The sequence below is a fragment of the Antennarius striatus genome, chromosome 1 (genome assembly GCF_040054535.1).
Source record: "Antennarius striatus isolate MH-2024 chromosome 1, ASM4005453v1, whole genome shotgun sequence".
Lineage (NCBI taxonomy): Eukaryota > Metazoa > Chordata > Actinopteri > Lophiiformes > Antennariidae > Antennarius > Antennarius striatus.
This window is the reverse complement of record NC_090776.1, coordinates 3,744,024-3,755,956: the sequence shown is the minus strand read 5'-3', so window position 1 is coordinate 3,755,956 and position 11,933 is coordinate 3,744,024.

Sequence of the window (11,933 nt, the reverse complement as noted above, 5' to 3'; positions counted from 1 at the left end):
TTTGAAACATGTTTTTCTGTATTTTTACGTACGCTGACCAATGCAAACGTATTTTTAAAGGTGCAGTACAACCCATGCTAATCATGAACAATAATGACAAGTTGCTCAGCACAACTGCCTGGTCCGTTACCGTATAGAAGTTACCCTTTCATTGTATGAAATTGCAATTTAAATGGAAATCTAGAAGGAAAAAAAACTACAAATTATCATAAGACATCCTCAAATCATTGGGGATGTGTACAAATTGCACCGGAAACTGACATCAAAGACAAATCCCACTCAGAGAATGAGGCAGCACAACCTCACAAACAAACAAACAAACAAACAAACAAACAAACAAGCACAACTCCATCAGCAACCTTGGTAACGTATGCGCACAGTTATGTTTGTAAAGTGATTAAAACATATGGTAGCATCACCGGTGCTCCACTGATGGTCAGTTCTGTGGAAACCATCATCTCACGGAGAATCCAGTTCGGTGTGTCTTCATCACGGATGTCCTCTACTGTCTGCACAGCTCTTCATTTTTTAACAACGGCTTCAAGAGATGTTGAAGACTTTTCTTTGTGCTTTTGCACATCCATATCTTCATATAACAAAAAAAAGGATTGCTGTGCTGAAACGTTAATTTTCAGACAGGCCCTCCATTCGATGAGTTAGACAGAAACATGCTGGACTAATTTCATATGTTTATAAGCACAGACACAAATACAAGCAGAGGTGAACGAGGGTAATGACATTGCTTTATTTGTCCATTAATCATGAGTAGCACTCCTCCATCAAGTCTTTGAGGAATGGGGCTGAAATGTTCCCCCACCTCCATCAGCAGGGGCATTACTCACCCAGGAAGTCCTGAATGGCACGGGCTGGGCCGGTGCAGCCGGGGGATTTCTATGTTGTCAGTTCAAATTGGTGATCAATCACCCCATCACACACAAACACACACACACAAACACACACACACACACACACACACACACACACCACCACGACATGCTGATTATATGCATAACAATGGATAAAGCATCAAAAAAAAAAAAAAGGACAGGGGGAAGACTCTGATGTATTTTTGATTGAACAAATGAAATTTAAAAAAAAAAGAAAATAAAATGATGGCAGATGGGCGATAACGTCAGACTAAACTTTGTGTTCCGTCCATAGATTGTCCACCAGACAGCCGACGCTGTAAAAGGTAGAGAAGAAATAGCTGAGGGGAAATGGAGAAGAGGCCCTTAAGCAATGACTTCACAGGGCATAGCAGGAAAGGGAAAAGTGTTCATTCATCATTATTGTCATGGGCTTTGGCAAATGATAATAATTTGTCTTCATACCTATTTTTAGACAATGAGCCACAATAGCCATTTTGTCCAGATGGGGGGAAAAAAAGGGCCTGTGTGAGATATACGCTACATTTTGTTTGACATCTTTTATATGGAATTTTTTAATTAGGAATCTCTGCCACTGGTGTCTGTTTCTGGACTATTATTTTACACATGCATGCAGTTCAGTGACACATTTAGATGTATGGATCTATACAATGGGTAATGTACCATTTGTCTTGTTCCTTTGGAGGTGTATTTATAGAGATGATGCTCTTGGTTCCTTGCCATCCAAACCTCAGATTTAATTTAAGCTTTTGCTGCAGAAATTAAACTGAATGGTACTTGTCAATACTGTAAGCAGATAAATGAGGGATTCAGTAAGAACAAATGACAGGTTAAAAATAGTTGCGCAACAAACTATGAATAACCCGTAGTAATTGAGTCCCAGAGGCAGACTGATTTCCCAAAAGTATAAAGCATACATAGAAACAAACATCTATGATGGGCATGGCGTTGGGACATGAAGGCATTATTAAAAGTCAAAGGGTGTGTTGTGTGTGTATGTGTGTGTGTGTGTGTGTGTGTGTGTGTGTGTGTGTGTGTGTGTGTGTGTGTGTGTGTGTGTGTGTGTGTATGTGTGTGTGCCTGATATGTTTGTCCCTGCTGAGCCTTGGGGAGGTCACGGTGTGAACTAAGAGGGATGAAGATAAATAGGTGCAGAGTGGGACGTATGGAGGAGGTATAATTGACATCTAACATGCACAGTGACCCCGTGACCCCCAGGTTACAGCCGGGCCACAGCATGAACCTACAGCACTGTTTGATCAGGTAGGAAATGCTTCGGGAGCACTGGGTTATGTTTCTTACCATGAAGACTAAATCTTTAAATCTAAGATTTTTTTCCTACACAGCAACTACTGTTTTACTTTTCTGTTTTGTACTTATTCCGTATTTATAATCCCAGTATATCACTGTAAAAAAAATACAGTTTGTTACTGTGTTCTTGTTTACAGTAAAATCCAGTAATCACATATTTTTTTTCTGCCAGACTGCATTGTATTGTACTGTAAGACAATGATATCGTACATTTCTATACAGATTTCACTGTAATTCACAACGAAGGTCACCACTGACCTTTTTATCAATCAGCCTATCTGTTAAAGCTGATTGATACTCCCTTGTAAATAGATGGTTTTGATTTGATTTAATTATATTATATTAAGTTCTGATGTTGGAGTTCGGATAACTGACCTTCTTTAAACATGCATATCGAAACAAATGTTCGATATTTTATTTGCTTTTTTTTTTTTCAAACAGTGTGCAGGATGGAGGGAGGAGCGCTGTGGAACAGTTGGATGTGTTTCTGACACGTCTGATGCTTTTGTCGTCCATCGTCAGGCTGTTAGTTAAAACAGAGCCAAACTTCTCCAACTGTACACTAAATAACATGATCGTATTGCCTTGACAATAAGACATGCCTGTAAATGCACACTGTTCACACAGTTGGACAACAAATCAATAATGTGATGGCACACATTAAAGACAAGGATTACACAAATAATAAAATAATTTCAAAAACGTACATTTAAATTAAAGTTGAATATAAATTGAATGTAAAAATAAAATACAGCAAAAAAAAAAGTCAGTCAGACAGGAAATGTGCTAATAATATGGCTGAATATGTCCTCTTACCCTAACCCTACCCCTAACCCCTAACACTAATCCTAACCTCCCTAACTCTAACCTGTAACTCCATTAACCCTAACCCCCTAATCCTAACCCTTAACTCTGACCCCCAACCCTAACCCTTACATAACCCTAACCTAAACCCTAACCAAACCCAAACTGAACTCTTACTGTAACCCTGGCACAAACCCTAACCCCGATCCCCTAGCCTTAAACCCCCTAACCCTAACCTCCTAACCTTAACCCTAAACCTAACCCTAAGTAACTCAAAGCCTAACTCCCTAACCTTAATCGTTAACTGACCCTAACTCTAAATCTAAACCCTAACCATAAACCTAACCCCTAAACCTAACTCTAACCCTAACCTCGTAACCGTAACCCTTAACCTAACACAAGCCCCCCAACCCTAACTCTGACCCCATAACCCTAATCTTTACATTACCCTAACCCCCAATCCTAAATTTAACTTTAACCAAACTCTAACCCCAAACCCTTAACCCTCACCCCTAACCCTACCATGACCCTAACCCTACACAAGCAGATCAGTATCTATTGCTGTTAATTTGGTCTTCAGTTTCTGAAATATTGGAGATGTCTCTCTCTCTCTCTCTCTCTCTCTCTCTCTCTCTCTCTCTCTCTCTCTCTCTCTCTCTCTCTGTGTCTCTCTCTCTCTCTCTCTCTCTCTCTCTCTCTCTCTCTCTCTCTCTCTCTCTCTCTGTGCCTGTCTCTGTTCTCTCACCCCACACATCCGTAGTGAAACAATAACAACTGGGTTGTGAGCTTAATACACTGAGCGATTACTGTAATAGAATAAAAGGAATTCAGGCACTGATAGTAGATTGCCGAGATTTTTAATCAATATTTTTTAAACGGACTGAAACTGGAAGAGGTGGACGTGTCCATTACTGTCTGAAAACAGACATGATTCTAAATTAGAGCTTCTGGCAGTTGGGCATTCGGGTGTGTTGTTCCATCTGTATTTATAGAGCATTCGGTTCCAACAAAAGACAAACTCTGGTCAACAAAAGCCAAGTTATTGTTATAGAGTTAGTACCATTCCACTCTCTATGCATTATTAACCAGCAGTATGATCAGGACGGTTCAGCAGCATTAGTGAGCGTAATCTCACGGTAATCACACTGGCATTGCAACAAAGACTGAAAGAGTGCATTAGTTCTAAGTCCTGCTCCTGACATCGTAATGTCTTTTCTCAGAATGTTATTGTGCGTGTGTGTGTGTGCGACTGTCACTAGATTACCCCCTACATTATACATCCTAAGATATTCCATTATAATTGATCAATTTATAGTCGATATGTGTGAGCAAACTTAGAGTAGACTGATTCAATAAAGTCATTTTGTGAATGCTTTCCCCAACAAGAAGTTGGGTTTTAGTCAAAAAATAACATGAACAGCTCACAATACACGTAATGGGTTAGTTCCATTTTCATGAGTCAACTGAGAATATCAGTTATCAGTCTGTATGAGCGCACGAACGCACTGAGATCGCGAAAATGGCGAGCGAACGTGACACACTTTCCTGTAACACCTACTCAATGGAGAGAACCTAACGCTCCATCTCCAAAGAGTATCGAGCAGTTCTTCCGACATTCCTGAGGAGAAAAGGCTTTTTCGTTTTTTGTTCAGTGTTTTCCTGCCCTCTCAATCCTTTGGGAGTGGGTTTCTTTATTTTGAAGGATAAGCTGGTCCCACTCACTTCAAAGTAGGTTCAAGAAAAAGACTCCAAGATGTCCTGGAAACTTTTTTTTTTGATCCACTCTGTCTTGTACAAATAGGACAGAACGAAATAACTGCATTGTTTCGTTTTTATTACTAATATTCCAAAATATGAATGTTTATACTCCTCATCAGCTGTTGATGCGTCAGGCTGGAATGGCCTGAACACACATCCATCCTCCCACTACACTTTAAGAGTGACACATCCTCTGTGTCCCACCCCACTATTTCTCTCTCTCTCTGTCCGTCTGCCCCCACCCCCCCCACCCTCCGACATTATACTATCGGCTGCATCAGTCAGACTGGTAATTTATAACACCTCCGCCATAGTGTCCCATTCCACAGATGTAGCAAAGGCTCTTAAGACACTATTGATTTTTATTTGATTAAACGTCCTGCTGGTTTGCAACAAATTAGCAGGAGTTTAATCAAATCACAATCAATATCTACTTAATAACCTCCCAACACACCTCATGCAAACGAAGGTAAAATTCACTACTGAATAAAAGTCAGGATGAAATGAGCGGGTTTGCATGGACAGAAGCTCCTTGCATTTTAAATAGTGTTCCTTACTTGCAAATGTATATCTAATTACATGTCAGTGTGTACATTTTTTATTGTACATCGCAGAAAAGGTGTATCAGCGTTTTTACATTCAGTTTTTCAAACATTAAATCATAGATCATTTCCTCCCAACCTGGAAGCAACAACTAATCAAGCTTTTAAAAATAGAACGTTCTGAGTATTCCTTTAACACTGGACTAAACACTTATTTTGATTTGAATCAAAATAAATGATTTGATACCATTGGGAAACATGAATATCACAGCATTGTTTAAAAAGTATGCCATATAGGATTTTCCTAAACAACATCAATCCACATCCATCCTCATCCTCATCTACACTGGTTGAAGGTTCTTGTAACTTTTACAGGATTTCAGAGGAAAAACATCAGAAAACTACAGTCTGAAGTCTGACAGATACACGTTTACAGTATGATTTAAGACATATCACACATCCTGCTGATAGAAATCACATGTGGAAGCACAAACACACACACACATACACACACGGCGTATAAAAAAAAAAAAACCCTCTGGAAAGACATGAAACCCCTTCGACACATCAATCATTTTTATTGGCCATCTGTTAGAGGGCCTTTTTGAAACAGTGAGGTATCACTTCTGACATAACTACCAAAATAGTGCAGAGTGAGAGGCAGTGACTGATGCTTAGTGTCGGCTGATATACGCCAATACTAAAGCTAATACAAAAGCCATGTGCTTGTACTATTCCACTCCCCCATACACCAAATAAACGTAATCACTTTTAATTCAAAGACTGGACTGCTGTCCTCAATGGGTTCTGACATTTCTGTTCTCTTTTCAAGGTGAGGCGTTGACAAGGAGCTTTTTGATGACCTACTGTAATTGGGGTTATGGTTCGGGGTTTTAAAACTGACTCTCTAAAATTCCAAGCAGCACTTATTGCCCCTGTCAAACCCTGCATATGTGTGCATGCAGTCTGCTAGCCATTTAAAACGTCAAGTTTCTCATTAAATTCAAATTATACCTTATGCAGCCCTGGCAAACATGTGCAATCACCTTAACTTGCTGGATTCAGATGGTGACGTCTGAGATCTATAGAAACTTTAGACCGTGTTGAGGGACACGTTCCAGAAGGGGTCTTTGTCATCACAATACTACAATATTTAAAAACAGACGGTGAATGATTCCTATTTAAAAATGCAGATTACAAAAATAATCTATCAGACAACCAGATATCAGATAACATGCATTATTTCTGCTTCATTAATACGTTTCTCTGACACAACTCTCAGGCTTCACACCAGTCCATAAGCCTGTGGTCTTCTCCTATCGCTGGTAAACACAATCTATCATAATCCCAGTGATTACAACCAAAGCTGTCTTCAAAGTAATGAAGGTCGATATAATTAATTAAATGTGCATTGCTCAGTCCAGGCATTCTTAATGGAAGCAGAGAATATTGATATTGCAATCGACAGATATTATAATGTATTTGAAATTTGATTTCAGTCGATGTATTTTTTTATTTTTTTTTATTATTTATATTTTTTGTAATTAGGATGCAATCATATGGGATGAACACTTATTACTGGGGCTGGATTGGTCAGGTTTGCAGACCTGATGGGGATCAGTTCATAATCAACACTCTGTTCCTGAGTCAGTCCAGTGTTTGTCAAATGAAACAGTTAAACCGGAGCCTGTTGGGAATGAAGCTGAACTCAACATTAGTCTATTTTAACCAGCTTTTGTTTACATCTATGCAAGAGTTACAAAAAAAGAGATATTATAGAAAATGTGAACAATTTCACATGTCCATTATGGATTATTTAAAGCATTTTAGCATATTTAGCATATTTTTCCATAGTTGCCCTGAAAAATATATATTTTTTATTTTTTTATTTTTTTTTTACAAACAGACAGGACTTGTCTATGAGACAGCACTTAACTGTATACCTTGTGTAGGGTTGCAGGTGGCTGGAATCTATCCCAGCTGACTTGGGGCCACCAGTCAATCACACGGCCACATAGAAGCAAGCAAGCAAACATACTTTTCAGGCCTAGGTCAATTTAGAGTCACCAGTTCATCTACATGTAGCAGATTTCTGGTGGTGGCAGGAAGTCATTAGCAATTACTTACAGAATGTTCTGGCAGTCGTGGAAGTTGGGGAGTGCTAGAAATATAAACTTTATATATGTTATAAAGTTGTAGTCATTGGATGATGGAAGGAAGGTCAGTAACCATCGGTGGACCTGCTGGTCCACTGAGGTCTGGTCCTGTCCTGGTTTCTGGCTGAACCAGACAGTTCTTGATGAGCAGAGTGTCTCTGACTGAATGGTGCCTGTGGAGAAGATGATCATCAGCTCCTGAGTCAGGTTGGACTTCCTGAGCTGTCACAGGAAGTACAACCTTTGCCTTATTCTGGACAGTTTCAGTGTGGAAAGTCTACTTCAGGTCCCAGGAAGGGGTGGTTCCCAATAACCCCAGAGGTGTCACTAGATAATGTGTTGTTGAGGGTGAGGGGAGCAGAAGAGCTTCTCTTAAAGTCCAGTCTGTAGGCTCTGCGAGGTGTGTGAGCGTCCAGTGGAGGACTTCAGGACATTGGTGCTTAATATCAAGCTGAAGTCCACAAACTAAACTTCTATCAAAATAAATCAAAATGTAGGTAAAGAACACATAAGACTATGATCAACAGAACTGAATGTGGTGCAAAAATTTGCAGGCTTTTACTTAGACTTCAGAAGCGTTTATGAATGTATGTATCGTATGGATGTTTGTCAGGTTGTGTTGATGCAACAAATCTAACAAATTGGTGGAATTTTTTGATAACATAATAACATAATATTGAATGTCATGTAAAAACAAATGACAAAGAGTTTCTGATGTTTAAGTCTATCTAAAGATCAGGTTTAGAGGTTCACACTCAACCTGCAAAGATTTAAAAAAAAAAAAAATTTGATGCAGAGGAGAGAGCAGGAGGTGAAGTGAGAGCTTTCCTGCTTATTTGGCTTATTTTTCTTCCTACAGCAGACAAAAGACAGCCTCAATTTGTGTCAAGTGCTGTTTTAAGACCTTGGGATTAAAGCTATAAAGTGGCGTCTGTCAGGGTCTCTGACGCCCCGGGGCCTCCCTCTAACATCTGAGAGCCAACGTGCTGTTGTTCGCCATCATCTCTCATCATATCATGTCAGCGGCGACGGGATGGGCGATGAGACAGGCAGCCGTCACACGAGCTGACAGGACTGATTCACGTCAAGACGGCTTCAACCGCGGCCCCGGGCGATTGAAACTGACTCCACGCTCTCTCTGCCAAAAAGTGGATATCCAACCCAATGTGCATCACACGTATCGTAGAAGGATGAGAGACCCACGCTTGGAAGTTAAAGATCAAGACAAAATGACGTCTAAGGTAATGGACATTGGGATGAGAAGATGGAAAAGGAAATTAGAGGTTTGATATTTCATAAGAGGATCGTCTGTGCCAATGATTTAGAGAAGTTTACTGCCAGTCAACAGCCAACAGTTTACTATACTCCACTGGGCAGCATGGATCACATGTTGGAAAACGACATCACATTTGAACTTGACATCATGAAGATGAAGACAAATATATTGCAAATTCAGACACAAATTAATACAACTTTGTAAGCCGTTTCCTCTTGGAGAGCAGAAGAGACGACATTTTTCAGGTATTTCCCCTGAATTTATTTTCCCAAATTATTTCCTCCGTTCCTTCACAGTTGTCCAAACGAAAAGAACTTCATTCATGTTCAGCCAAGAGCTTAATGGGTTCTAGTTTGTGACCTCTACATCTTCAATTCACATTTTTATAGTCCCAATTATAGTCTAGTTTTATTCTAGTTTAGTTTGTGTGTGTGTGTGTGTGTGTGTGTGTGTGTGTGTGTGTGTGTGTGTGTGTGTGTGTGTGTGTGTGTGTGTGTGTGTGTGTGTGTGTGTGTGTGTGTGTGTGTGTGTGTGTGTGTCATTAAGTTTGCATTTAGGCAATTCTGAATGTGTAAATCAGGAGGTCTGACACAGATACTGTATCTTACTCAACTAGGGCTTGGAAAAAAATGGGTTAGTTGCTTCTTTACTTTTTTTTTTTTTTTTAAAGGATATTTAACACCTTTGAAAAGTCAAATGCGGGATTTAAATTACAATAAAAGCATTATAGAAAACTTGACATTTTACAAGATTATGTGCTCGAACTAATGTGGGCGAATGCATGAGAAGTGAGATTGGTGAGAAATATCATGAGGCAGCAAACATATTTGTCAAAAGGCTGTGGTGAGGATGAGTTCAGCCAAAGAGGATTGGACAGGAATTCCATCAGATAGTGGCAGGAGTGAAAAACCAGATTGATCACCAAAGGAAAAGACACAGATTTTGGAGGCCAGTTTATGAGTCTTCACTTTGAAACAAGGGGAAAAAAGATTAAAAGCACCAGATGTTGTTGATAGAACTTCCCTAACCAGAATGAATACATTTCTTGCCCTTCGTTAGCCACATAAATTTGACTGGAGCTGCTCGTCCGGCCAGGGAAAGACAGGAGTTTGCATCGTGTGCAAAACAAACATCTCAGCAATCATTCCCGAAATGCAACAGAGGAGCTTTTGTCCCTAAACTTTACAAGTGTGCATAAGAGCATAAAGTATGTGAAGCATGTGTCAGCAAGGCTTTAAGGCTGGAAGGTATTTCCTGACAGCCACAAGCATATAAACGTATTCTGAGTAAAGAGCTGGGGAAGAGAAGGTGCTGCTGATTGGACCTCCGGTGATCCACGGAAGACGTCACATGACAAATCAGACGACTGAGAGCATTCAAAAAGATGTCATTTAAGCAACATTCGTAAAAAATCCAGGTGCTTTTATGACCTTGTTTGAACTTTGTTGTCCTGATTCACTCCAGAAATGACAACTTTGTGAAACTTTTTTTTTTTAATTTTTTTTTTTTTAGTTGAAACTAGTTTAAAACGATACGATCTGAGTCTTCTGTAAAAAAAAATAAAAAAAAAATCTAATTTAAGCTGCTTTGAGCTGCAGAGCGGTTAGAGAGAAAGACTGACACACGCCAGCAGCTGCCTCCTCATCACCTCCTCCTCCTTTTTTCTCCTCACTATCTCCTTTATTCCCTTGCAGTGTGTCTGCTGGCCTTCCTTCTCCTTATCGCTCAAGTGCTGGCTAATTCACCAGCGAGGTTGCGCTGATAAGCCATTCTAAGTCTCTCTATCTGTCTCTCTATAGATGGACGGGTCCCAGTGTCCTCTAACACGTGTCTGTCTGGATGTGACGGTGACACAGGGACCCGGGGGTGACAGCCCAGCTTGGCCTTGAATTAAGGAGCATCACAGATACGCTGATAGAGTGACACAGTTAGTGGTGAAAAGAAGGGAAGGCATGGGCTGGAGAAGAGGAGGGAAGTCAGTGAAAGGAAGAGGAAGAAGGGAAGGAAACATCACACATGCACAGTATGTTGATTCAAGTATCTCTCTGTAAAGTATCCCAATATTCTCTCCATTGTCCGTCTTGTTTTTGGACGCAAGAGTAAAATCTGTACCCTGGAAAAAGAGAAACGCTGCATGTGTATGTTTCTGAGCATGTCTGTGTCTGACAACAGCCCGAGGCTGTGTGTGTGTGTGTGTGTGTGTGTGTGTGTGTGTGTGTGTGTGTGTGTGTGTGTGTGTGTGTGTGTGTGTGTGAGCCTCGTCTCTGCTCTGTTCCCTTTCTGTTTCCATCGTTTAGCCAGTGTAAGGATCTGTCTCAAGGTCGCTGCCCTCTGTTACCCAGCAGCCCCTGCATACAATAACAGAAGGAAGCTCTCATGCTGGAGGTCCAATAATAATAATAAAAAAATGATAATAATAATAATAACTGGATGGAAATCCAATGTAGGGAGAGAAAACCAACTACTACTACTAATATTAAAATATGAGAATATTAAAACATTGGTAGCAGTAGCTACAGCTACTATTACTAATTTTTTTTTTTTTAAATTACAAAAAATTTTTTTAAAAGCTATCATAGCTACGTGGTATGACATGCAATTAAATGAAACAATTTATATGGATTATTTAGAATAATATTGTGTATCCTTTAATCTGGCCTAACCCTGACCTGTGATTAAAATAATAATTATAGTATTTTAACTGAAAGGAACATGTATCCTGACAGATTTATCATCCAACACATAGAAATCACTATTCATGGTTTTACTATTGAGAACATTGTTTGGTTTTTGCACAGATTCCACTGATGTGACAAATATGTGTAACTATGGTTTGTCTGAGGTAGAGCAACAGTGAAGAAGAACATTGACGCTAAGCAAAGTTAATAAAGTAAGTAAAGTAAAGTAAGTGGGTTTAAATCACGACGGTTCAAATGTGCTGTGTTCACACAAACCCTTTGTGACACTGAAAACCCCTTACACACTACAAACATGCCCATGATGCTCTCTACAAGCGCATTAGAGCAGCCGCCTCCACTAAAACCACAAGTCACGCCTCCGGCTGGAACCATCAGATCACCATTCTCATGCAAAGGTAACATTTGCCTCTGGAATGGATTTCTGCCTTTTCTCTTGTTTTATTGGGAGACCATTGTGGAGAAATGTAGGTTTAAAATCATTGTGGCATTTTAGTAAAAGG